This window comes from Mus caroli, chromosome 18 (genome assembly GCF_900094665.2).
Source record: "Mus caroli chromosome 18, CAROLI_EIJ_v1.1, whole genome shotgun sequence".
NCBI classification, from domain to species: Eukaryota; Metazoa; Chordata; class Mammalia; order Rodentia; family Muridae; genus Mus; species Mus caroli.
The window spans coordinates 78,619,680-78,644,806 of NC_034587.1; the positions used below are offsets into that span (position 1 = coordinate 78,619,680).

Genomic DNA, 25,127 nt, shown 5'->3' on the forward strand with positions numbered 1-25,127 from the left:
AGGGATGCTGGGACACATCTGGTTGCTGACATGAAGTTTTGATGCATGGATTGAGTTAGGGACCTAGCGTTCCAACATCCTCTAATGTCCTGGGTACCAAGGGTGACCTGAGCAGCTGTGAGCATTGGATGTCACTGTCCTTGGGTGACCCTCTTGCTTAAAACAAGTTTACAGTCGCTCCATCTTAGGTTGGACTAGCACCTTTTTCTTGCCTTTTTATCCTTACTTCCAAATCCCAAAACCTACATCCCTATACACACACACACACACACACACACACACACACACACACACGCTTCCTAAGTAAGGACCAGTTAGATGTATCTAGACTGCTGTGGAAATATTTGCCTTAGGAAGACTGGCAATTGGACAGAGTCACTTGATTCTCCACCTTCCAGAGGATGTGAAACTCCCTGGGAGTCAGCTCTGAGTTCGCCTGTACTCTGCTCACCTTTGTATGCATGGTAGGTGTCCCTGGCTTGTCTGAATAATTCCCTGGTATGGTTTATCTCATGAACTGGAGACTTAGTGTGATCCTCATCCACTAGTCCCTCCCACACGCCCAGAGCCAGGCTGATGGAGTCAAAAGATCCAAGTGATAGCAAGGAATGTGTGTTCAAAGAAGCAGCGTCTACACAGAGGATTTCCTGAGTGACAGAACGGGGAAGCTTCCTTGCTGGAGTCCGGAGCCTATTTCTTCGTGAAAACAGGCGTCCTAGGCCCTCCAGCCAGCACCTGTGGTCTCAGCTCCAGCTTCAGTCCCAGAACACAGAGATCCACCTCAGGCCTAATCGGGGACAGGTTCCAGGGCTCAAGTTATCCGGTGGTTCTAGGCGATGACATTTAGACCTCTCTTGCCAGGTCCTGCTCTTCAGATTCCTAAAGCAAGAAAGTCCAGAGAGCAGCGGTGCGGAGCGTAGGGCGGTGACGAGCAAAGCCCCGCCCCACCGCTCCGAGCGCTGCCCTGCCCCCGGGTCCCCGCGTGTCCCCCGCCCTCCCAGTGGCGCGCGTTTACCTGCTTTCAAGCACTGGGAGGCGGGGCGGGAGCGGGGTGCGCGCCCGTCCCCGGAGCAGCCGCTGTCAGTCACCGCCGCTGCGCGCCAGCGAGGACGAGCCTCTGGCTCAGGCGGCCTGAGCTTCACGACCCCGGAACGTAGTACCCGCGCCCCAGCGACCCCTAGCCCAGCGTTGGGTCCCATCCGCCGGGATCCCGGGCTCCTGGGCCCTTCTTGGCCTCCGAGCAGCAGCCAGCACCGGTAAGTGATCATTAGCAGGGACGCGAGGGGCGGCCCTGGTGCCTTTGTCTCGGGGCCCCTGCGAACGGGAGACCCCGGTACGGAGTCTGACTCCTAAAGAGGCGAAAGAAGGGGCGCTCCGTGAGGGCAGCAGAACTCTTCTTCTAGGCCAGGAGTGTCTGGGTCACACCTGACCAGAGGTGCAGGTGGCCCGGCAGGTGGCAGCTAGGCGACCTCCAGGACCCGATACCACGTCGACAGCCCCGATCTTTCTTAGGAAGGGTGGACGCGAGTATAGACTCAGGTCCACACCAGTGGGGACTGGAAGCCTGGGGGTTTATAGGGGTGGTTTCCAACCAGCTCTTGGGACTCCGGGGTCGCTGAAACTCGAGAGGCCTAGGCTTGGTGAGGGGAGGTGGGGGAGGAGTTTAGGGGGAGGAGGTGACCTATGTCTAGAGAGACCGCCCTCAGCTACGGAGAGGGGTCTGATGGGCTCTGAGGCACACTAGGGGTCCATCCAAGCCTGCGGTGCCTGCTGATCACACACCTGCTGCCCAGCGGACGATCCCTGCCCTGCCCTTCCCCACGAGGAGAAGCAGTTTCCCTTTGAGCAGAGGGCGGCGACAGGCACTTGTCCAGGCTTCCGCCTTTCGGGGCCTGTCTCGGGCTCCTAGGCCCTTGGGCGCCGCGCGTAGCCCCCAACCCACCTGCGGCCACCTGCTGGCACTGGCACTGAGTCCGATCTTCCCGCGGTAACTTGATCTCCTGGTCCTGCCTAAGCGTGGGGTCCCAGTGGCTCCCGGGGGACAGTCCTCGTGTTCTGCTATGGTTTGTTGTAAACTCTGGTTTTTAGGGCTTGTACTTACCGCGCGTACCCCGCTTGGGATTTTGAGGTGGTAGTCCAGATCCATGGTTTGGAACGCGGAGCAAAGCTTGGACAAGGGTTTGGTTCTCCGGAGGATCAGATCTAACTCCTTGCTGTTTGCTAGCTGGACAGCTGCCGATCCACGCAACATACGAGAGTGGATCTCTGTGTTGGGGAAACTCTTGGAACTGGATTGTGGGAGACAAACATCAGGCAGAAATCATCTCTGCCTGCACACACACACACACACAGACACACACAACTAGAACGACTTTTTCAGAGAAAGGCAACCTTAGTGAGCTCTCATTTAAGACCTGTGGTTTGGGAGAGTCTGTCTCTAAGTTCAAAGGAGCACCCGCTCACTACCCATGGCTCTCCCCAATAGAGCTTATCTGCCAACACCTCTGGGGAGGGTGTGAGCACTCGGGGTCCGGGGACAAGGCCATCCCAGGCCAAAGCACCTGAGAACCAGAGGCCTGTAGTGCTCTCTCAGACAACTGTACAGGTGCACACCAGTCCAGTTTGGGTAGCCATCCCCAGCTAGATTCTCAGAAACCAGAGAGAGAAGATATGTTTTAAAATAATCATGAATGTGAGATGCAACTCCTAAGGATTTAATGTTCTAAAACGACTGCTTTTTATCAACTTGAGATTTAAAAAACAAAAAATCTAGTATGCTCAAATCTATTTTGTAAATCCATTTAATGCCTGTTTAGATGTGGAGTGTTGGTTCTTTGTGGAAATGGTGTGTGTGTGTGATTTTTTTTTTTTAAGAAAAAAAAGATGTGTGAATACGGAAAAAGAACCTAGCCCTGTCTTTCAAGGATGTTCCAGTTTAGACTGATTCTGAAGCGCTGAAGCTCATTTTGTTTCCTCTTTGGGTTCTTTGTGATTTTAATCTTTAGATTACATTTATTTACGTGTGTGTGTGTGTGTGTGTGTGTGTGTGTGTGTGTGTGTGTGTGAATATGTGTGAATGTGTGTGCAGGTCAGAGGATGATTTGTAAAGAGTAAGCTCTCTTTCCACAATGTGGGTTTGTGGGTTGCAGGGATCACATTCAGGTCGTTGGCCTTGGTGGCAAGTGCTTTGCCCACTGACCCATCTCACCAACCCCTCTCCAGGTTCTTTCAAACAAAGTCAGCAGCTGCCTCCCCAGGAGCAGGTGGCAGTGGCTGACCTCGCACTAAACAGCAGACTCCCTGCTGAGAGCTGTTAACTACTGCATTTACATCTTAACGGCCTTGGGAGAGCTCCCTCCTTCCTCCCCTCCTCCCCTTCATTACATTAGTTGCCTCTCAGGCACATGGAGACTGAAGTGCCACCTGGCCCCATTTGACCCCTCATGGCCACTTGAAGGTGCCACCTTACTTTCTTCTTGAATACCCACCACCCGGAGCCAGAGAGATGGCTCTGTGGTTAAAGACACCTTACTGCTCTGGGAGAGGATGTAGTTCAGTTCCCAGCACCCACATCAGTTGGCTCACAACTGCTTACAACTCCAGCTCCCGGGAATCCAGCATCATCTTCTGTGACTCTGAGGACATCAGCGCTCACAACATGCACGCACCCTCACACAGACATACATACATACACACACACACACACACACACACACACACACACACACACACATACACACATTACCAAAACCAAAAATGTAAGCCCACCACCAGTGAATGACCATGTCTATTAAACCATCCAGTCTCTGTCTCCAGGTGACCTGACACCCAACCTTGTTGATATCCCTTCCATGGCTTCCATTGCTGTCATTAAAGAAGAAAAGCAGGTGTCCCTGTGATTCATTCAGCATTACAGTGAAAAGCCATGGCTTTGCAGAGAGGGGCTCTTGCCAGTCCTTTTGAGTGCACTAAGGGAAGTCTGGGAGGGAGTAACACACTGGAAAAGTCCCTGAGCCTACCGAGCAGAAACGAAGAACTGCTAGAACATTCTCCCAGAATGGCTCTAACTCTTTGTTGAAATCTGTGCTGGGAAGACTGTAGCCAAGAAACAAAGTCAGTAGGAGAGGCCAGTTAGCCACCCAATCTGATCCTTTCGGAGACAATGGCTCCAACACATGGGAGCCCTCTACACTTAGGACAGACTTACAAAGAGGTAGCTGGACTCCCTGAGGCACACCCAGGCTGCTGAGCTCGGGGCTTTCTTTTCTGACCTTTTCTGCTGGCTAGTCAGAACACATTGCATATTCTGAAGCCATCAGGACATCTCCCCACTCAGGAGATTTAAAGATGTGGTTCTATGGTTCTGAAGGTTCTTTGATTTTGGACGTTGTAAGCAAAACCGAGAAGTAGTTCTAGGGGCAGTATTATAAAAATGAGAGTGGGGCGGGAGGGAGACAGAAAGAAAGGAAAAGAAAAGAAAGTCAGTGGGCTGTGATGTACCTCAGTTGGTACAGCGCTTGCTTAGCGTGCATTAGGTCCTGGGTTCGATGCCCAGCAGTCTGTTACCCCAGACTTGGAAAATGAAGGCAGGAAGGTCAGAGTTCAAGGTCAACCTCTGCCACATAGAGAGTTTCAGACCAGCGAACAACATAAGGCATGAAACCCGTCGCCAATAAACATAAAATAAAAAGATGTCTGAAGAATGGAATCAACAAAGTGAGCGCAACATCTGGGACATGTGACACCAGATATGTGATTAGACATCTCTAAGGTCTGAGAGATCAGCCCCATACTTAATAAAGTACGAAAAGAATTCAACCCACAGCTACTCAGGGGGGGAAACCTAAAGCGACCATAAGATACAGTTTCACATTCCTCATGCCAGTGAGGAGTCTCAGGTCCTGACTGCGCCAAGTGTGAAGTAGGATGTGGAGAAAGGACTCGCATTATTGATTAGAGAGAGATCACGTTTTACTGAATGATCTAGGAAAGCTGATGTTGGATATGCCTAAGGCAGGTTCGAACTTTTGAATCTCCTGAGGGATATTCAGAATGGAGCCCCAACCCCAACCCCAACCCCAACCCTAACCTTTGGAATGATGCATAACACCGTGTATATTTAGTTGAGACAATCTGTTAATTTTTTCTGTTTGGGGATAATAGCAGCCCTATGATGACTGCAAGACATCACATAGAGAGTTGGAGCTGGAGTGGGTGGCTCTGGCTGTAGCGCTCAGATGGATGGTGAGTTGGCCACAACTCCCTGGGCTACATAGTGAGACTCTGTCAGAGATGAGGGGAGGAGAAGAGAAGGTGGAATGAAGGGAGACAGACAGACAGACAGACAGAGACAGAGAGATAGAGGGGAAGGAAGTAAGAAGGGAGGGGAGAAGGGAAGAGAAAACAATACAGAGCTCACTCATGCAAACACCCCTCACCTTGTTTCCCCAATGATAACATCTTCCAAAGTACAGCACACAATACAACCAGGCATTTAGCCGTGACACCAACCATTCACCTTGCTCAGACTGCAGGCTCCACCAGTTTTCACACCAGCATCCCTATGCCTGTCTCTGGGTCTGTGCATCTAGCTGTGTCTGTGTCTCTGTGTGTCTCATTTGTGTCTGTGTGCTTTGTGACTGTCTATCTGTCAGGATATATGTGATGTCACCGTGTGGAACATCTGACTGCTAGCAACATCAAGGATGAACCCCGGGGCCCTCTCTGTGTGGTGCCTCACGTTGTTCTTCCTAGGTGCAGGCAGGTAACTTCCTCTGTTCCCCTCACTCAGTGCAGGCTGCCAGGATGTTGTTCCTCCGTGTCTCTGGTGCTGTCATCTCTGTACAAACACATCGATGTGGCACCTCCTGGGGTTGGCATTTTTCTGCAGTTCGAGTTCCGCCAGCACACAGGTGCTTGAGCGCTCGCTCGTGCCGTGGTTTATTCTGTGTGGTTGCTGTGGCCTTCATGGTGCAGAAGCTCTGCCTGCCATCCAGCCTCCTTGAAAGACTGCTTGGGTCCTTTCAGCATTCTGAATTATTCTGAGTTATTGCACACAAAACTGCTATGAACATCCACCGTCTGCTTGTGTGAACGTCGTTTTCATACCTCTGGGATAAATGCCCAAGAGTGCGGTCCCTGAAGCTCGTGGTGACCTGTTTAATTTTATAAGGAATGGGCATCTCATTTCCAGGATGCTGTGACACTACATTCCACTCAGCACTGTCAGAGAGAATGGACCTCACGCACATGCAGGAGAGTCACTGGTTTGGAGTTTTGTTTGCTCTTCTGTCATACAAATGGGACAGTCCATGGTGGTTTTGAGAGTGTCAGAGATGAAGCGTACACATCTGCCACTCACAACTCCTTCAGCAAAAAGGCTACTTGTCTCTTCCCCTCACGATTGAATCGGATGGGTTGTTTCTATCACTGGCTCGTTCTTCTACTCTGGAGACCCTGACTTCTGGCTCCTTCCTGGCAGTTTCACCAGCGTTTTCTCCTCCTCGAGCGGACTGCTCAGAGAGAAAGTTGCCTCTAACCAGGACAAGCATTTCGGGGAATTCCTTCTCCCCCCGGTGGTTGGCAGGTTGGAGATTTTTGCTCCTTTGTTTTGTTTCTGATGTAAAGTCTTAAGGCTTATTCACCTAGCAGAGTATGATAGCATATTCCTTGAAGCCCAGCGCTTGGGATGCAGAAGCAAAGGGATGTCTGTGAATTCCAAGCCCTCCAGAGGTACATAGTGAGACCTTGTCTCCAAACAAACAAACAGAAAGGAAAGAGAAAACAGAAGCTGCAGGTTCCCTACCTGTCTCAGGCCTAGGGACCCTCCTGCTTCTCTTTTTCTGTTTCGTTGACGGAGTTTAGTTTCTCCTTTCACACTTTAGCTTGCGATCCATTTTTAGTAACTTTTGTGTAAAGTATGAAGTTTAAGCTGAGGCTTTTGGTTATTGTGCCTTTCGGGTTTAATGAAAGACTATTGGGAAACATAAGCCAGGCTGGGTAGTACATGGCTTTAATCCCAGCATTTAGGAGGCAGAGACAAGTGTATCTCTCTAAGTTACAGGCTAACCTCTTCTTCATAATCAAGTTCCAGGCTAGCCAGGGCTACGCAGTGAAGCCTTGTCTCAGAAGGAAAATAAAAGACAAACAAACAATGAAGAAACTGCTTTTGTTTCCTTATCTTGTTTTTGGCTCTTGAGTGCTGTGCTGAGTAGGATTGTCAGGGCTGGCCTGAGAACAGAGCATTCTGTTTCCTTTGATTCATTATTTGTATAAACAGAACGTGTCTACCCCTCAGCTGTGCACATCCTTCTGGCTTACGTAGGGTGAGGCTCCTTGGTGCTCTCGTTCACGCTGCATAGCAGCCCTGCAAGTGTGTGGCCCACCTTTGGGAGTGCCAAGTGACAGTTTATCCTTTCAAAAGGGGAGACGAAGCCTATCTAGAGACTTTTCTGTGGGATTTGTTTCCCACCTGCTCTTCTGACCCGGAAACCTGAAGGTCGAGAGGTCAACACACACACACACATAAACTTGGGTCATTTTCCCTCCATATCAGGGGCTGTATTGTCATCCTCAACTCTGAGCATAGCCCCTGCTCTGATTGCATCCCTGTCTTCTGGTGAAGAAGGGACCAACCTGCCCGCATTGTGTTTCTTCCCTTGGGTTGTCTATAGCCTGCACACCTTTCCCTGAAAAATCTTATTAAGTGCATTGCCCTCAGCTTTGTCCTTGGCACATTCTTACACAGTCCTGGAGACTGGGCTGGGAATGCAGTCTTCGAACCCCTGGATTAACTCAAAAAAGGAAATGTACAGACATGGCCCATGCGTCTAGCTCTGTTCAGCAGGTCTGAATAATTCCACGTGTACACAAACCCATCTTAGTGTCATTAAGACACCCTCTGTGTATCCCTATCAAGTGGAATGTTTGTAGACTTGTTGATGGAGAGATTGATAAAGTTTATGCTAACAATGTATGTGTATTTTTGACATTCATCTCTGATCCTCTACCCATACTTAGTCATATTTCCTACCCATATGCTGCTGCTGTATCTCATGAGGCATGCTGTGGGTAATCACATCCCTTGATTCTTCATGTGCTTGAGGTCTATGTAAAGTTGCGAGGTAAAATTACAGAGATGCACTGAGGGTTTCCATCTGTACAGCAAAGGCACAGGTCAGCTATCTTCTGGACACCAGAGACGGTGCAGTGATCTCAGGCTGCACTGAGGGAAAGTAGATGGAGTTCTTGCCTTCGAGGGATTGCGGTTTTCTTAAGAAACTTAGAAGGTCATGAATACGTTTCCTAACATAAAGTACCTGCTGACCTCCCTGCAGTGTGTTCAGACCAACCCCCACAGGGCCTCTGAAGCACAAGGACTACACTGGCTTCTCAGGGGCCAAGGCTGCTGGCTTAGCCACAGGACCAGCCCTCAGTAGACACCAACTGATGATAAACTGTAGGCACATGCCCTCTCCCCTCCATTTACTCTCCAGGTCTGTTAGCCTCCCAGAGTCCCTTGGTGAGCGTCCTCATGCTCAGGCTGAGACACCTAGTTCATTCCTGGCAGACCTGTGGTGGCTTCACTTCCCTGCTGCATTTGAACGGTGGCTCTCATGCGATGGAGATGTAGCTCAGTTGGTACAGTGTTTGCCTTAAATATGTGAGGTTCTATTCTCAGTACTGCAGATATTGTATGGTGCTAAAGGTCTGTATCCCAGACCTCAGAGATGGAGGCAGGGGGATCAGAAGTTCAAGACTATGCTCTGCAACTGGCAACGTCAAGGCCAGCCTTGTATACAAGATACATTTGCCCCCAAAGGAAGAGAGATTCAACCATCTCCCTGTGTTCCACACATACCCCATTCTGGAATAGTCAATGTATTTTATTCACTGCACCATGTACCACAACAGATCTCTGGTGTGTGCTGCAAAAACAAGTGGCTTTGCTACAGTATCTGGTTTCACCCTACATCGAATGCTCAGCAAAAGCCTGACTATACAGAAATCAGATGTCTAACCCTGCTTTCTGCCTCTAGAAGCCAGATAAAGGGTTGGGGCATGGTTTAAAGTGTTGCCTTAAAAGACCAGGCCCATTAAATCAATGATTAAAAATTCACAGTAGAGGGGAAAAAATGTTGTTGTCTTTGGTTTTGTGGTGGTGATGGTGGTTGTGTGTGTGTTGTTGTTGTTGTTTTGTTTTTGGGATTGGCTCTCATGTAGTCTAAGTTGACCTCAAACCCATTTCGGAGGAACAGGAATGGTCTTGACCTCTTGATTCTCTTACCTCCAACTCTCAAGTGCTGGGATTATAGGCAAGTGTTACCATTCTCTTGTGTGCATGTTTGCGTGTGTGTACGTGTGTGGTGGGTAGAAACAGCATGTGTGTGGGAATGGGGGTGCACATGCATTGTATATAGGAGGGAAAGATGTGGGGGAGCTTCTCGGGGTGCCTGTTTGAGGGATGGGGAGCAGTACTGCTGGTTGTTTTTATTTAGAGGTCTGATGACATAATAGCCTTGGGGTGTCCTGAAGTATAGTGTGAATGCTAGCTGAAACTGGAATACACACCCTATTTCGGAAACAGGCCTGATGCATGCACCCCATCATACCTCGCTGTACGTAGCGGTGTTTGAAGCACTGAGCTCTAAAGGGGAGATGGTGGGTCTTAATTACATTATCATCTTCATGTGTCCAGACCTATTGCTGCAGAGAGAAGGATTTAAAGCAGATGCTAAATGCCAGGCCTGTTTGCTTCCAAGCTGCTTGTTGGGAGCTGTTATAGATGGGGAGGTAGAACACAGAAATGCGAAGATCACGATAAGGCCTGCGGGCAAGATTAGATAGATAAAGAAATGACAGAGAGAGAGACAATAGGTAGATAGATGATACATAGATAGATAGATAGATAGATAGATAGATAGATAGATAGATAATTCATACATACATGCATACATGCATATATACACATATACATATATACACATATACATACATACATGCATATATACACATATACATACATGCATATATACACATATACATACATACATGCATGCATATATACGTACATACATACATACATACATACCAGAGCAGACAGGTGGCAGAGAGATAGGTAGAAATAGATGATTGATAGATAGGTAATATAAAGAATGAATAATAGAATATAGATGATAGATAGATAGATAGATAGAGATAGATAGATAGATAGATAATGCATACGCACACACACCACATGCACACACACACACACACACATACACACACACTGATACCTCACTGAGCCCCAGTCCTCAGGACTTCATTTACTGGCCCTCCCCACACAGGTAGAGTTTGTGAGACTCAGCCTTCATTCTACATTCAGAGGTTTACCTCCTACCTCTTTCTGTTGAACGAACTTAAGTATTGGGGGGCGGGGCAGCTGCTCTGAGCTCCAGCATCAGCCCAGCCGTCTCTGGGGAATAATATTCCCAGTCGCAGCCTCTGGAGTCTTCTGCAGGCCGCTGATGTGAGGCGCTCAGAGATTAATTACACCGTTTACTAACACGGAGCTCCTGAACTCACATGGGGGTCACCGCCAGATAAAGCCAAGGAAAACCCAAAGTCCCTAAAGGTCCTGCAGTGATCCCGGCTTCCAGCACAGCAAGGCCTGGCCACTTCCTCTATGATAAGGTGGTGGAGAGAGAGAGAGAGTTCATAAAACTAACTTAAACTCTCCTGAGAGTGAAAACCAGACTGTAGTCTAACTGCACACTGAACCGTCAGAAGCCGCAGCCGACTGTTCCAAATATGAAAGTGGACAGAGAACAAGGGTGAGGAGACCAGCGGTGTCTGCAGGCTTTGAGAAAGAAAACAGCACCCAGCTGAGGTCTCTGCACCTTGGCAGCTGCAGGCTGCAACTTGCCCAGCATCACACCCTGTCCCTTTTGAAATTGATCATGTGTCTTCAGTCCCCGGGTGTCAAAGCTGGTCACAGCTGCGCCAGACACTCTGTGGACTGACCCAGTTTTTGATGCCTCTGCTTTAGCAAGGTCTGGCTGGAGTCTCATGAGAGTGTGCTCCCCACAGTAGGATGAGGGGGGAAATAATTCATTCATAGAAGCATCCTTCCCCCACAGCTCTGAGTGAATTAACATGTGTTGACTGAGACACTGGGCTTGTGACTTTGGGAGTGCAGGCGCGGTAAAGGCAAGTGATCCTTTTTGAAGGGCACAGTCCCACCTTTGGTGACTGGAGATCTCCTCGTAGCCCTGTACATAAGGGTCTAAGCCTGACCCTGACAATGGCCGTTAGCACATCTGAGGTACCAGCCATCTGCTCCTTCCCTGCTCCTCTGCCTCACTGGCATCTGGCATGGAAGGTGTCAGTCCAATAAAAGGGAAGGCAGGTTTGTCTGCCTTGAACACCCAGAACTTCCCTCTCTTGTACTGGCACCTACCTCTGGTAGGTTGCTTCCTGTGGTTGCTCTCCTAGGAACAGTGTGTGCTGAGGTGCCTGCCCCTGATTGAACAGAGGTGCCCGCTCCAGATGAGTCTGCAGCTCTCAGCTTCTGCTCTCTGCCCTACTGTGTAAGGGTGCATGGATCTCACTGCCCCTGTAGGTTCTGGTCCTCATGGCACTTGACCCTGGTTCTCACAGTACCCAGACTCTGGTACTCCTAGTACCAGACCCTGGTTCTCACAGTACCCAGACTCTGGTACTCCTAGTACCAGACACTGGTTCTCACAGTACCCAGACTCTGGTACTCCTAGTACCAGACACTGGTTCTCACAGTACCCAGACTCTAGTATTCACACTGTCCAGTCCTTGGCCCACCCAACCCCTCTTGTTTACATACTGTTTAGGTCTAATGCCATGCTACAACTCAAGGGGTAGTCTGACACCTATGAAACATGTAGACATTTCCTTCTTCTCCTCCCCCTCTCTGTGTGTGTGAGAGTGAGTGTGTGTGTGTGTGTGTGTGTGTGTGTGTGTGTTTGTGCGTGTGTGAGTGCATGTGCATGCACACTGGCACACATGCTCCTGGTCTGGGTAAGAGAAAGTGACTTTAGAATTTCATTTGCACTTCGCTTCACTCACTGGATGAAGCACCTGCTGTATACTATCACAATTCAGGGTACTGAGGTCACCTCAGTGCATAAAGCTAGGACCCACTTTGCTGTCGACCCAATGAGGTGACAAGAGAGCAAAGGCCCGGGGTATTATCATAGAGCAGTAGCACCCAGGGTCTGGCGTGGTAACACTTGAGGCTGGGTGTTTGCAAGGACCTGTGGTGGCAGAATCTGGCTTGGAGACCTTGCTGAGCCTTTCAGAACATCCAAAGTCGAATGAAGCAAGTCTAGAGGCTTCCTGGGATGCCTGGGTCTTCTTCCCTGCCCTTCCTTACGGGACAGGCTGAGCTCCAGGGCAGCAGGTGCATGCTCTCTCTGCTGGCGCTTTACCTCCCTGCTTTCTTGGCTGCCTCTGGCCCTGATCACTTGGCAGACACTGTGACATTGACTGTCGTTGTCTCTCACCTTGGACTTGGTTTCCAGCATTGTGAATCCAGTGTCAGCAGCTGACACGGAGCAGACAACTTTGCTGACACCTCCTCAGGAGATGCTCTGCTTCTAAAGATACCCCTGCCCCTGAGCACTCGCGTCAAGTTCACACCTATCCCGACAGAAATCAGAGCACAGCGTAGGCGATGGGAGCTGAGCCTTCCAAGCCGTGCCCCCCATCACCCCCATGTTCTGGGAGGAAAACTGGACCACACTCAGAGAGACCTGGGGACTGCCAGTGACAGGAACAGGTAGAATTCAGGCCTCTTGCTCCAAGGCCATTTCCTCCTGCTCCATCACATACCCTTTTAAGTAGATTCTGCTGCCTTTAACACAACACACACACACACACACACACACACACACACACACACACACAGAGACGACTTGTATTTTACAACCGAGATCAAAAGAGCACGTACAGATTTTGTAATCTGGAGAGAGGCATGGTCAGAGTTTACCAGGCAAGAGACAGGACTGACGATTTGCCCTACAGAGATGTTTGCATTTTTTACATGCATAGCAATTTCCTTTGCGAGGCATTCCTAGCCATCTTGATTTCATTAGAGCAATAAGATCATAGATCCTCAGTCTCCTGACACTCTAGGGTCTTCAAAAGGACCCTCACCGTTTTAGACCCAAGAGCATTATCTAAACCTCATGTGGCATGCAGAAAACGCTTGAAGCCCAGTCTCACAGGACAAGCTTCTCAGACCCTGCTGTGCCCGGTGAGAGCTGGACTCTGCTCTTTCATAACACTCCACCCCGCGGCCTTGCTAATTATTCAGTTAAACCCATTTTTCAATAACTATTTGAAAACTATTGCATCTGATTTCATGGTGCATTCTTAGAATGTTTCCTTATGGGGCTAAAAAGATGACTCAGCAGTTAAAAGCTCTGGCTGCTCTTCCAGAGGACTGGGGTTCAATTCTGAGCCCCACGTGGTGCCTCATAACTCCAGTCCTGGGGAATTCAACATCTTTTCTGTATTCCTCTGGCACCAGGCACTCACACTGGACACAAACATACAACTAAGCAAGCACTCATGCACATGGAATCGATTTTAAAAGAACAACAACAACAACAAAACCTATTTCCTTATCTGTTGACGTCTTGTGATATTTTTCCCCCGTGAAGGAATGCAGAAGATTGTCGGTCATGTTACAATTAGGCGTGGAACGCAGGCAGAAGCGACTTCTCTAACTTGCTGTCTCCTTTCCTTAGTCTCAGACTGGCGTCCATCCAGACCCCTCTTTCTGTAACACCAAGTCCCCTGCTCAGTCTGTGCACTTGAACAAAATCTCTGAAGGCAGCGTTCTGCACAGGAGTCACCAGCAGGGCCCAAGTAGGCCATAGGACACTTCTGCCCAACTCTGCCTGTGACTGCTTTGTGGACTTCTGCCACTCAGTGTTAGCAAACCTCACACACATGTCCATGCCTAAAGCACATAGGTTACATAAGAAAGAACCTTTCCAGAAGTTCAGGTAATCCAGCTCGTGGTAAGCGAGGCCAAGGTGGGGTCCACCCAGAGTCCTCTGCAACGTGTCTCACTGTCCCTTTAAAGGCCATTGTCACTTGCAGTATTCTGTTGGCTGGTGTGTAGTGTGTGTGTGCATGCATGCATATGTGTTTGTGTATGTACATATATATGTGTGTGCATGCATATGTGTTTGTGTGTGTACATGCATATGTGTGTGCATGCATATGTGTTTGTGTGTGCATGCATATGTGTTTGTGTGTATGTGCATGCATGTATGTGTATGCATGTGTGTGTGCACGTGTGTGGGGGGGCAAAGGTCATTGAGTGTGTTTCTCCATCTCTGTCTTCTCATGTTTGGAGACAGAGTCCCTCTGAGAACATGAAGCTCACTGCCCCAGCAGGACTGGCTAGCCGGCAAGCACCAGGGAGCACTCCCATCTTTGCCTACCCAGCATTGGGATCACAGGTTTGCAGCACCACGCCTAGCTTTTTCAATGGATTCTGGGACTCCACACTTAAGACTCTCATGCTTGTGCAGGAAGCCCTTTACCCACTGAGCTGTCTCCACAGCCCGCTCTCAGAAGTCTTTATCATTCTGTCATATCTTAGGAAGACTAGCTCACTAATAAATTGCATGCCTTTGTGAAAAGGAAGGGCTCTTAGGAGACGGGCTAAGCCATCTCTCAGAGGTCACCGTGGGTTGACGGCTTCTGATTGCATTCCTTTGCCTGATTATGATCTGAAAGGCTCTGGAAAGTTTCAGAGAGTCCTAGAAGGAAGTTATTCAGTAAAAATGCTACCTGTGCCTGTAAGAACATGGCACCCATCAGGAGATGGGCTCTAGGCCAGGTCTCCCATGAGACTCTGGTGACGTCATGGCACGGCATAGACCAACAACTCTGGAATGCTGTCATCTTGGTACAGAGAAGACAAGTTTGTGTTCATCATGGCCCAAACTCTAGGTCACCTGAGGTCACCTGCAAACTGTGACCAGTGCATGAGGCAGCATATGGCTCCCTTCATAAGTCATGCTAAGCCCCTGGTAGTCACAGTGGGGAGGCTGAGCTGGAAGAGGGCAAATACCACAAACAAACATAGTTCTGTTCGTTGTCACTGGTACTCCATGCCCAGGTTGTGTGTGTGTGTGTGTCTTCTGTAATTAGCATGATGTGCTTCAGTCATTGCCAGACTTGTCATAGCAATGGTGTGACTACCCACCGTTTGGGGAGGGAGATGCCCGAAGATAAAGTTGGGGCTGACACATAAGGGAGATCCCAAACCAGGGCCTCATTCATGTCTCTGTGCCTGCATTCATTACCAGCACTCCATGGCACCATCAGGAAATGGAGTGTGTCGCCTGGGCCTCTACAGATAAGGAGAAACAGGCGCCAAGTCCCCAGAGCACATCAGGGAAGGTGGGACCCAAAGGGTGCTGCCCTAGCATGTCTGTTCCTAGAGCCTTGGGTGTTTCCTCTCCAGTACCATCCCAACTGGGGTGGGGCAGCTGTACAGCGCATGCTTGGGATACAAAGCATACCTGTGACCCGGTCTCACGGAAGCCAGCGGAAGCCAGCGGGGTGGGACATTGCTTCCTCATGACCAGTTCAGACAAACATGACTTAGGAACCAGCAGCGATGGCAGGGGAAGGGTGCATAACTTCAGATACCTCCCTCGGTGAGTCGTCCTTCCCAGGAGTCAGGCCCCCCAGGGGTGTGCTGCCTCAGCCTGTCTGGCCTCACAGACCCAGCAGCTTCCTGGTGACCCTGTTATTTACTCCTGGAGAGCTCCATATCTTCCCATAAAAGCTGCAGAAGTTGAGTGTCCTTTGTAGATAAATACAGAGATCTCAAGCTGGAGTCTGTGGAGGTGGCTCAGGCAGCAAAGCGTGTGCTTGCCTCACAGTCATAAAAGCCTGAGTTCCGTCTCCAAAGCCCATGGGTATGTGGTGTGCACTTGTGATCCCAGCACTGAGGAGGTGGAGACAGGCAGATCCTTAGGGTTCACTGAAGAGTCAGACCAGTCTGATCCCTGAGCCCGAAGTCCTAGGGAGAGACCCAGTCTCTAAATTCAAGGTGGAGAGTGCCTGAGGCATGATGTCTGAAGTTGACCTCTGACCCCCACGCAGAGATGCATGAATGTGCACACGCGCGCTTGAACATGTACACACACTCCTGCCTATGCATGTGTGCACATACACACACATAGCCCTGTAGCTGACCCAGCCTGAGCTGGAGTGAACTGCTGTGCAGTCTCTAATGAGCTCCACACTGTGGAGCTGAGATATCCTGAGAGCAAGCTGGCAGCCTCAGGACCAGACGTCTGCTGATTCACTCTGGTGATAGCTCGCCAGAATCAGCCAGTGCTCTTAAGTGATCAACTCAAGGGATGGAAGGGAGTCAGGTTTCCACAGAGTCCATTTTCCTGCAGTTCTGGAACATTCCTCTAAAGTGAATTTCAACAACCTTCAGACATTGCTCTGTGCTGTAGACATGCTTAGGCCTAACAAGTCTCAAAAAGACAGGCTTGCAATCAGGCAGATGAATGTGTCCCTGACTCCAAAGCAGAAATCCCCAGGTCTGGAAGAAGAGACCTAGAAAAGAAGCCATCACTGAGACATATCCTCAGCTGGGAGGATGTAGGCAGAGGATGGAAGAGAGCCACATAGGAAGCAGCTCAGGCCCGTGTGCACACACACACAAAGACACACACTCAGAGAGAGAGAGAGAGAGAGAGAGAGAGAGAGAGAGAGAGAGAGAGACAGAGACACACACACACAGAGAGAGAGAGAGAGAGAGAGAGAGAGAGAGAGAGAGTCTGAGTCTGCACAGGATGGTGGGGGAGAGCTAGAACCAGCCAGAGAGGTAGGGAGGGGACCTGCCCTGTCTGCTGTTTCCCAGTGATAAGCAGTGTCGCATTCTGCCGTGGAGAAGACCCCAGTCCAAAGAGCCAGAGGCAGGGTAGGTAAGGAGGAAGACTCAAGGAGAGAGGAGCCGATTGTTCCCAACAAGGTGAAAGTGTTGGGACAGGAACACAAGGCCACTTAGCCTTTAATGAGTGTGGGTTCCTGACTCTCACACACCAGAGGTGTGGTGTGTGTACCTGACTGGATGGAGACGCTCATGAGCCAACAGCCAGCTGCTACTTCTTAGTTAAAGTCAGTTTACCTTCTGAAGTTCCCCCTCCTGCAACTGTGAACCAGCCCATCGTGTGTGTGTGTGTGTGTGTGTGTGTGTGTGTGTGTGTGTGTGTGTGCGCTCGCGTGTGTGTACATGTGGGTATAGTATATCTGTGAGGGTATGTCCATGTGTTCTGAGCGTATATAGATTATGCCTGTATAAGTCTGTGTGTATATGTATGAAGGCATGCCTTTGTGTGTGTATATGTGAGTGTGTACCTGTGTATATATGCATGCATGTATGAATGTATGTCTATGTGTGTCCATATGTGTGACTGTATGCCTTGTGTGTGCATGCCTGCATACACGTGCTGTTTTGCTGCCGTCTCGGTGATGCCGCTTGCTAGCTGTGTCTGAGCTCTAAGCACAGGCTGTTACAAGAATGTTGGCAACGGAGCAATGATTTCATGCGTGCTGACAAAAGAGAGTGAGGCAGAGGAGAGGGAGGAGACACAGAAAGAGAAAGGCAAAGACAGAGCAAGACGGGCTCAGAGAAGACACCAAGGGCTAAGCCTGGCCACTCAGCGTCTGTCCCCTTGAGATCTTTTATATCGTGCATGTCCCCTGATCTATTGGGTTTCTTCCCTGTCTTTCTTTAAAAGTCAAGGAAGCAGAGTCATCCACTGCTCCCAAGTGAGGCCATCTGTGTCCACATTCAGGGTGGGGCTTATTTCATCGGCAGGAGAACCCAGCATGTTAAATGTGGCACCTGAGAAACTACCCCACTTAGTCCAGGTCATAATGTCAGTCTGTGGTCCTGGGGGCTCTTGGGGGCATGAATAGGAGTCTCTGTAAGAGGCCGTGGGCCTGCAGAACCTGATACACAGGAAGAGTTCCTGCTGCAGAGTCTAGCAGGAAACCTCCTGTCCTGCAAAGGGAAGATGCTAGACTTGTGAAATGTTCCCTCTTCAGCTCACATTCCCTTAGTCATTCCTGGGACTTCAGTCTCCATTTTCAAGTAAACTACCCAGGTTCTTGTTTTGTTTGGTTTGGTTTGGTTTGGGTTTTTTTTTGGGTTGTTTTGTTGTTGTTTTTGTTTTTGTTTTGTTTTGTTTTTGCTTGATTGGGGTTAGTTAGTTTGTTTGTTTCAAGACAGGGTTTTTCTGTGTAGCCCTAGCTGTCCTGGAACTCCCTCTGTAGACCAGGCTGACTTTGAATTCAGAAATCCTCCTGCCTCTGCCTCCCAAGTGCTGGGATTAAAGACGTGTGCCACCACTGCCCAGCCAGGTTTTCTTTAAGGAGCCTTCTGACTCATGCAGTCTATACTATCCTTTCTTTCTTTGGAATTCTTCCGGATCGGGTGTCTGCCTCCTCCCAAACACTACAGCATCCCCATGTGTGTCACAGTTCCACCACTGATGCTAAACCGTCTCTAAGAACATATGGTCTAGGCAGGGATAGAAAGCAGAGCCACTGGGCAATGCAGATATCTAAGTCTACAAGGACTGGCAACCGTGAACAGCTAGCGATGAAACTCATGGGCTGGCTGTTGAGAATGAGGTTTCAAGGACTTGAAAAGGCAGAGAGAGCAACCCCTTTAAAGGGATTTTAAGCCTTTGCCAATGTTTACCCCCACCCCTTTTCCTCAGTCACAGATACTGGGATAGTTTTACAAAAATCTGTCTCGGTGGGCAGGCTTTGGGACTGAGTATCCTGTGCGTGTTACAGTCCACAAATACAGAAAGACTTGTTTATTTGGTGACTCATTGAGGCACAGAACAAATGCTTCCTAAGTGTTTGCTGAAAGCAGAAAGCCCCTTGCCAGGACATGACCACATGAAACTGCAAGGCATCCTGGGAAACGGTCTCCACCTGGGCTGCTGTGTTGGCAGATAACCACAGGTGTGATTCTCTGTCTTAAAGAATAAGGAAAGGGTGGGGGCTGGGAGAAGGTCCTCTCCCTGCATATTACTAGCTATTACTCTCTCTCTCTCTCTCTCTCTCTCTCTCTCTCTCTCTCTCTCTCTCTCTCTCTCCCTCTCTCCCCTCTCTCCCTCCCTCCCTCCCTCTGTCCCTCCACCCTCTCTCTTTCCATATATATATAGCTTTCAGGAACTACTTCTCTTCTTCTACAATGTGGGTTCCAGAGGTGGAATTCAAATCTTCCAGCTTGGTGGCCAGTGCCATTTATCCACTGAGCTATCTTGATGGCCCCGGGATCTCTTCTGTGAAAACACTCACAAAACCAGCTTTCTTGGGACTCCAAAGAATGCTATTTTATATCACATGTGGGGAAACTCCTTTCTATAGAGCTGGACTGAAAATCTGTGTGCACTGCAACTCCGCAGCTTGACCACAGCAGCGAGAGAGTGTGTGGAAATCAAGCAAGGCAGATCCAGACATTTCAGATGCGTGAGTCATGGTTTGTTGACCCTTTATCTGCATGACGAAAGTCTGATTCCTCAGGAATTTAGCTTAAATGAGATAAAAAATGATCTGATGAATTAGAACCGCCATCCATCTTCCTTTATACGTCCTCGCCACTACACCAGCAGTGATGCACAACCCCCCCCAAAAGTCACTTCCAAGTTTTGAGCCTGATGTAACTAGAAAGACCATGGTTCCCTCACTCTCCCGAGCGTCACTTCCTGAGCCATGCACTGGGAAGGGGCTGGCAGGGCCTACTGCTGTAAAGTTTCTCAGTTTCAAAGGTTTACGGAAACGTGAGGGATAAAGCATACCGTGGCAAAAAATAATCCCCGTAGCTCCATGGAAACGCCTATTTTAGGACCGCTTCCTTGTACATGAACTCAGGGGGAAAAAAGAAAAACACATTTTGCAATCAACAGCGTGTCATTTAATGAGAGAGAGAGAGAGAGAGAGAGAGAGAGAGAGAGAGAGCCAAAAGCACTTGAAATCTGTGAAATAGTACAGCTGCCATTTATGTCCAGTGACGCACAAGACACCTATCTCCTTCGGCATGTGCAAGTACACCCTACACATGCTAAGCCACCAGCCCTGATAAGCAGTGGACACAGCCGTACACATGAGCAGCTCCTGGCCATTGAGTATTTGATATCTGGACAGCAACTGTGGTCACGCTTTCACTTGAGCAGCTTCTGGGAGGAAGGGAAGGTGGCGTGGATGCCAGTCTGCTGGCTCTCAACTACTAATGTCTGTCATAAGTATGCCTCAGTGAGGTTCCCATAGACCACTTTGCCGCTATGATTGTATTCATCTCAGAGCTTTGAAGAGAAAGAACACAAACCCAAATCATGGCCAAACTAACTAAGGCAGGCAATTAATTAATGCAAGTTTGCTATTCGTGTATACAGGCTGTCTCACTCTAAAGGCAGAGTTCAAGAGTTCAACACTGGAAATGAGTAAGATAAGAGGTTTTGTAGTTCATGAGTACGGGGCTTCCAAGTGGGATATTTGGCAGGCAAATAGGTGGGGTTACGGGAGCAGAGCAAGTAAGTGGGTTATAACAAGGTGGCCATAACAAGGTAGTCATAAGAGCCCTTGGAAACAAGGACATAACTGTTTCCTGGAAGAGGCAGGACAGAACCATTTGTAGCTAAGGTTACAGGAGAGGTATAGCCCAATCCTTGAGAAACAGAGATGTACTCATTAATAGGAATGAACCTAGCTTTCCTTTACTATATATATGATGGATTTTTAAGCCTAAGATGGAAGCAGGCTGGTTTTCAATTGCACCCAGCGTTATTTCGGAAACACCCTATGCACATTTGTGTAATACCCAGAGGTCCCTTGGAAGTTAGACAGTTGTTCTTGCTTTCTCTCTTTCCCCACCTCCCCACCCAGGGCTCTCAGTGGGTCTCCCCCCTGCCCTTTCCTTCACTTGGCTGTGGAGTTTGCGTCTTGGCTAATGGTGTTACATAATGCCAGGACTTCTCAGTGCACGGGCATTTGCCCTTCCCTTGGCCTTGGCAGTTTGAGTGGAGGCTCTTGCAGCTGGAAAGTCATGTCTCAACCTCAGCAATATATTAAAGGGAGAGAGGAGGTGGTGTCTCCTCAGCTGCTTACCGTTCTTCCCAGGAGGCGAGGCCTAAGCACTAGGGACAGACAGCAACAATCTACCCCTCAAACATCCTTACCCTGACCCCAGCCTGACACCCCTACAGCTCCCAGGTTTCCTGGTCACTCCAAGGCAGGATGAGAACTTGGATCACTTCAATGGCATAAGAAATTAATAATAAACATTAATATCAAGTTTATGGGGTCTTATAGATGAAACTTAATCTTCTGATATTACATGTATTCTCAATTTTACTATTTACAATTTATAAATTCCCAATATTACATTCATGTCTTTACTAATAATGACATTATCGACACCATTATTTTGCCTTCAATCATAATGACATACCGTCTTAAACTTCTTTTTAATGTTTAGTTTCGTTCCTAGATCTATTAATGTTTTCTCTTTGATTTATTATATTTCATTTTAAGAGGAATCCAGAAATTAAACTTTATTCTCTTAACCAATTAAGAATGAAAAACCAGGGTCCATGAAAATTATAATTTGATTCACAAAATTATAGTTACTTAAAAATTTACCATAAGCAAATCTTTTTTTTTAGATTTATGTTTTTATTTTTTTATTTATTATAGGTAAGTACACTGTAGCTGTCTTCAGACATTCCAGAAGAGGGAGTCAGATCTCGTTACGGATGGTTGTGAGCCACCATGTGGCTGCTGGGATTTGAACTCCAGACCTTTGGAAGAGCAGTCGGGTGCTCTTACCCACTGAGCCATCTCACCAGCCCCCTAAGCAAATCTTAATTTTATTTAAAGTACAAAATATGATGAACAAATGGCATATTACAAATAAAATTCTTTAAAATGCTTTTTAAAAAAAAAAAGGAAAGAAATTAAGGCTCAAAGGAGCAGAGCCCCACCCAAGGTCACTCTGCCTTGAAGGCTTCATCAGGACAGGGCCTCACTTGTCCTGTTTGCCCTTCAGAAAGCCCAAGCCCCTTGCAAAACACAGGTGGGAAATTACCAAGGACCCAGGGACCTGAGTCACTGATGCCTTCCTTCCTCAGATGGCCAGGGACTCCCCTCCAGCTGGCTCCTCCAGGGCAAATTTGGGGAGCCCATAATTAGAAACAGATATCACAGTTAACATTGGGTTGCCTCCTACCACATGGAGGTGACTAACTATCCCCAAGAGTATGTTTCAGGCTCCACTTGGCATCGGAGACAGTCTTAGGACAGACACTATCCAAGACTGCCCCAAGTCCTGCAGGCTGAGAAGCTGACCAGTGTAGAAGAATGTCACAGTAGCATGACACATGGATGTCTCCCTTGTCCCAGTCCTCCGCTTTATTCAGAACATCCTTAGTTATCCAAGGGCAGCCTGCACAATCACCAGGGTTCCTGCAGCATCTTTGCTGAAACCATATTTTCTCTCTTGCTCCAATTCACTGCAAAACTGAACCCAAAATAAGGCTAACTGCAGACACAGTCAGCTCTTCCCAGCAGCACTCTGTGGTAGCAGCTGGTGGTTCAAGTTCCCAGTCCCCAAGCAGGGCCTAAAGGCAGTCATGAGATTTAACAAGACTAACTGTCTGTCATCCGGGGGCCAGAACACAAAGGACCTTCAAGCTCCTTTGTTATCACACTCTAAGCAAGGACACAGTCCCCGAAGGCTCGCCTCAGGAGGCCCTGGACACCTGTGGTCACTTTGTGTCACTTGCCTTTCTTCTGCCTCTTCATCTGTCATACACTGCAGGCTAGTCACCAGTTTTATTTATTGTTGTTGTTACTTTAAAGGCAGGTTCTTACAATATAGCCCTGGCTTTCCTGGAACTTAACTATAGATCTAGGCAGGTCTGATACTCCCAGAAGTCCGCTTCAGCCTCCCCAGTACACTGTGTCCCCTCACCAGAACTAAGTTTATCCAGAAGTCTGGTTGGTGATTTTGTTATTGCAGTGGTGGTTGCATCTGGCACCCTTAGGATTTTGAAATATTGGTGGAAATTGTCACCCCGGGAATCATCATGGAATCTCGATACAAAGTCTGATGAAGCCTTGGCTTGGTGGGACAGCTAAGCTTGAAGGGACTGAATCAAACCAGTTCCCCTTTGTCCAGAATACATCGGTGTAGGGGAAGGAGCTGATAACTAAAATCTGGTTCCCTAATTGTTTCTTGATGGGGTCAATTAAGACAGCAGAAGCTAATTGCTGGGTGAAGAGAATAAGGTGGGTTTTCCAGGTTCCAGGAGGGAAAGAAGGGGACAAGGAGAAATTTGGGGAATCAGACCAGGCTGTAGAGGGAGAGGAAGTAGCAGACGAGTAACTCTCACGGACCGATAGTTTGTAACCTCCACAGGTGGCTGCAGAGGCTAAGGAGGATGGGGCAAGATATTCTTCACCCAGCAGTTTTCTGGCTGGTTTTAAAATATTAAGGCCGTCTGGTGTTTTCCATTCACAGTGATAAGGACACAGCCATGGGGCGGTCGTTAGAGGTTTGGCGGAGCTAGCCTTGGGAGTTGGGTGAGATGACCATTGCTGGCACCAGGCAAGGGAAAAGCGTGCATTTTTAAATCACACGCAACACACAGGTGGCCCCACACTTTCAACTTGGGACGCATCTTGGAGGCTTTTGGAAGAAGAAAGCATCACGTCTGGGCTTTTAGAAATGGCACGGAATTAGAGGTCAAAGTTCAGAATGAATGACTCAAGGCTGACCATGCACAAACCACTCGAATGCTTGGGTCCGCCCACAGGATATAGAAGGGTCATTCTTTGATAATCTTTCTCTCTCCAATTGTTTTAGGTCCCCAAGCCCTTAAACCTCCAATTCCCATTGACAGGGCTGCTGCTCACAGGGATTGTGACAGTTTAAATCAAGAAGAAGACATTGGTAGACCAGCCATGGGTGCTGAAGTCACCTACCTAGGAAATTTTGCCTTTTACAGACCACACACACCAAACACAGAAGTCACCCTGTGCTTCCTCAGTGGTCGTCATTGTCAGGACCTTATCTTTCATTCGCCAGACAGAGCATGGTGGCTACTTCCACTGAAGCGGCCTCACGTGAGCCCTTTAAAACCCCACTCAGACCCATCTATCTACACCCTTTCCAGCCGCACAGTAAAAAGCAGAAGTGGCTTCGCCTTTGCACAGAGCTGTTGCCACCACGCACATGGGTCCTGTACCCAGAGGGGACCGCCACACTGTAGGCAGAATCGCAGAATAAGTTCTTGGTGCTGTTTTCAGTTGTACATTGAGCAACGCTTTATTCCATAAGTTGGAGTGAGTGTCCGAGGATTCCACAGAGATGGGTTGTAACAGAGATGGAGAACAGCCGTTTCTTAGTTACCATCCTGTAAGACGGAGTCAGAGAGCCAGACAGCTCACATCAGGATGTTTATGCTATATGGCTTTTAAGGATTAAAGGACTTGGGGCGCTGCACTAATAAACCAAGTGGAACCCTCAGAGCTTGGGAATCTGCCCTGTGCTGACTGGTGTTGTGTGTCAGCTTGACACAAGGTAGAGTCATCAGAGAGGAAGGAGCCTCCCTTGAGGAAATGTCTCCACGAGCTCCAGCTCTAAGGCATTTTCTCATTAGTGATCAATGGGGGAGGGCTCAGCCCGTGGTGGGTGGGACCATCCCTGGGCTGGTATTCCTGGATTCTATAAGAAAGCAGACTGAGGTGTTCAAAAGACAGTGCAATAGACACTCACTATCTGGCATCGTTTTTTCTTGGCTTTGTGCATGTTAAACCTGGTATTTCTAATGATACAGTTTAAAAAAAAAAAAAAAAAAAAGCAGGCTGAGCAAGCCAGGGGAAGCCAGCCAGTAAGCAGTCCCTCCATGGCCTCTACCTCAGCCCCTGCCTCCAGGTTCCTGCCCTGCTTGAGTTCCTGTCCTGACTTCCTCCAGGGATGGACTATGATCTGGAAGTATGAGCCGAATAAACCCTTTCCTCCTTAACTTGCTTGGTCATGGTGCTCT

At 48.7% G+C, this 25,127-nt stretch overlaps 1 protein-coding gene, 1 long non-coding RNA gene and 1 other non-coding gene across 6 annotated transcripts in view; 2 read left to right on the forward strand and 1 right to left on the reverse strand.

The window, feature by feature from the left end:
* Positions 1–596: 596 nt before the first annotated feature.
* LOC115029866 lies at positions 597–1,098 on the reverse strand. The gene is made up of 2 exons (XR_003835425.1): positions 1,016–1,098; positions 597–879 (listed from the first exon to the last, which is right to left on the reverse strand). It is a non-coding gene; the product is annotated as an uncharacterized LOC115029866 (long non-coding RNA).
* Mbp (myelin basic protein) overlaps positions 985–25,127 on the forward strand; it is a 110,585-nt gene continuing 86,442 nt past the window's right edge. For all 4 annotated transcript variants that reach the window (XM_021150283.2, XM_029471817.1, XM_029471815.1 and 1 more), the window contains exon 1: positions 985–1,256. The gene's annotated coding sequence lies outside the window, so the exon portion shown is untranslated. The remainder of the gene's footprint in view (positions 1,257–25,127) is intronic.
* LOC115029964 lies at positions 24,786–24,919 on the forward strand. The gene has a single exon (XR_003835516.1). It is a non-coding gene; the product is annotated as a small nucleolar RNA SNORA8 (small nucleolar RNA).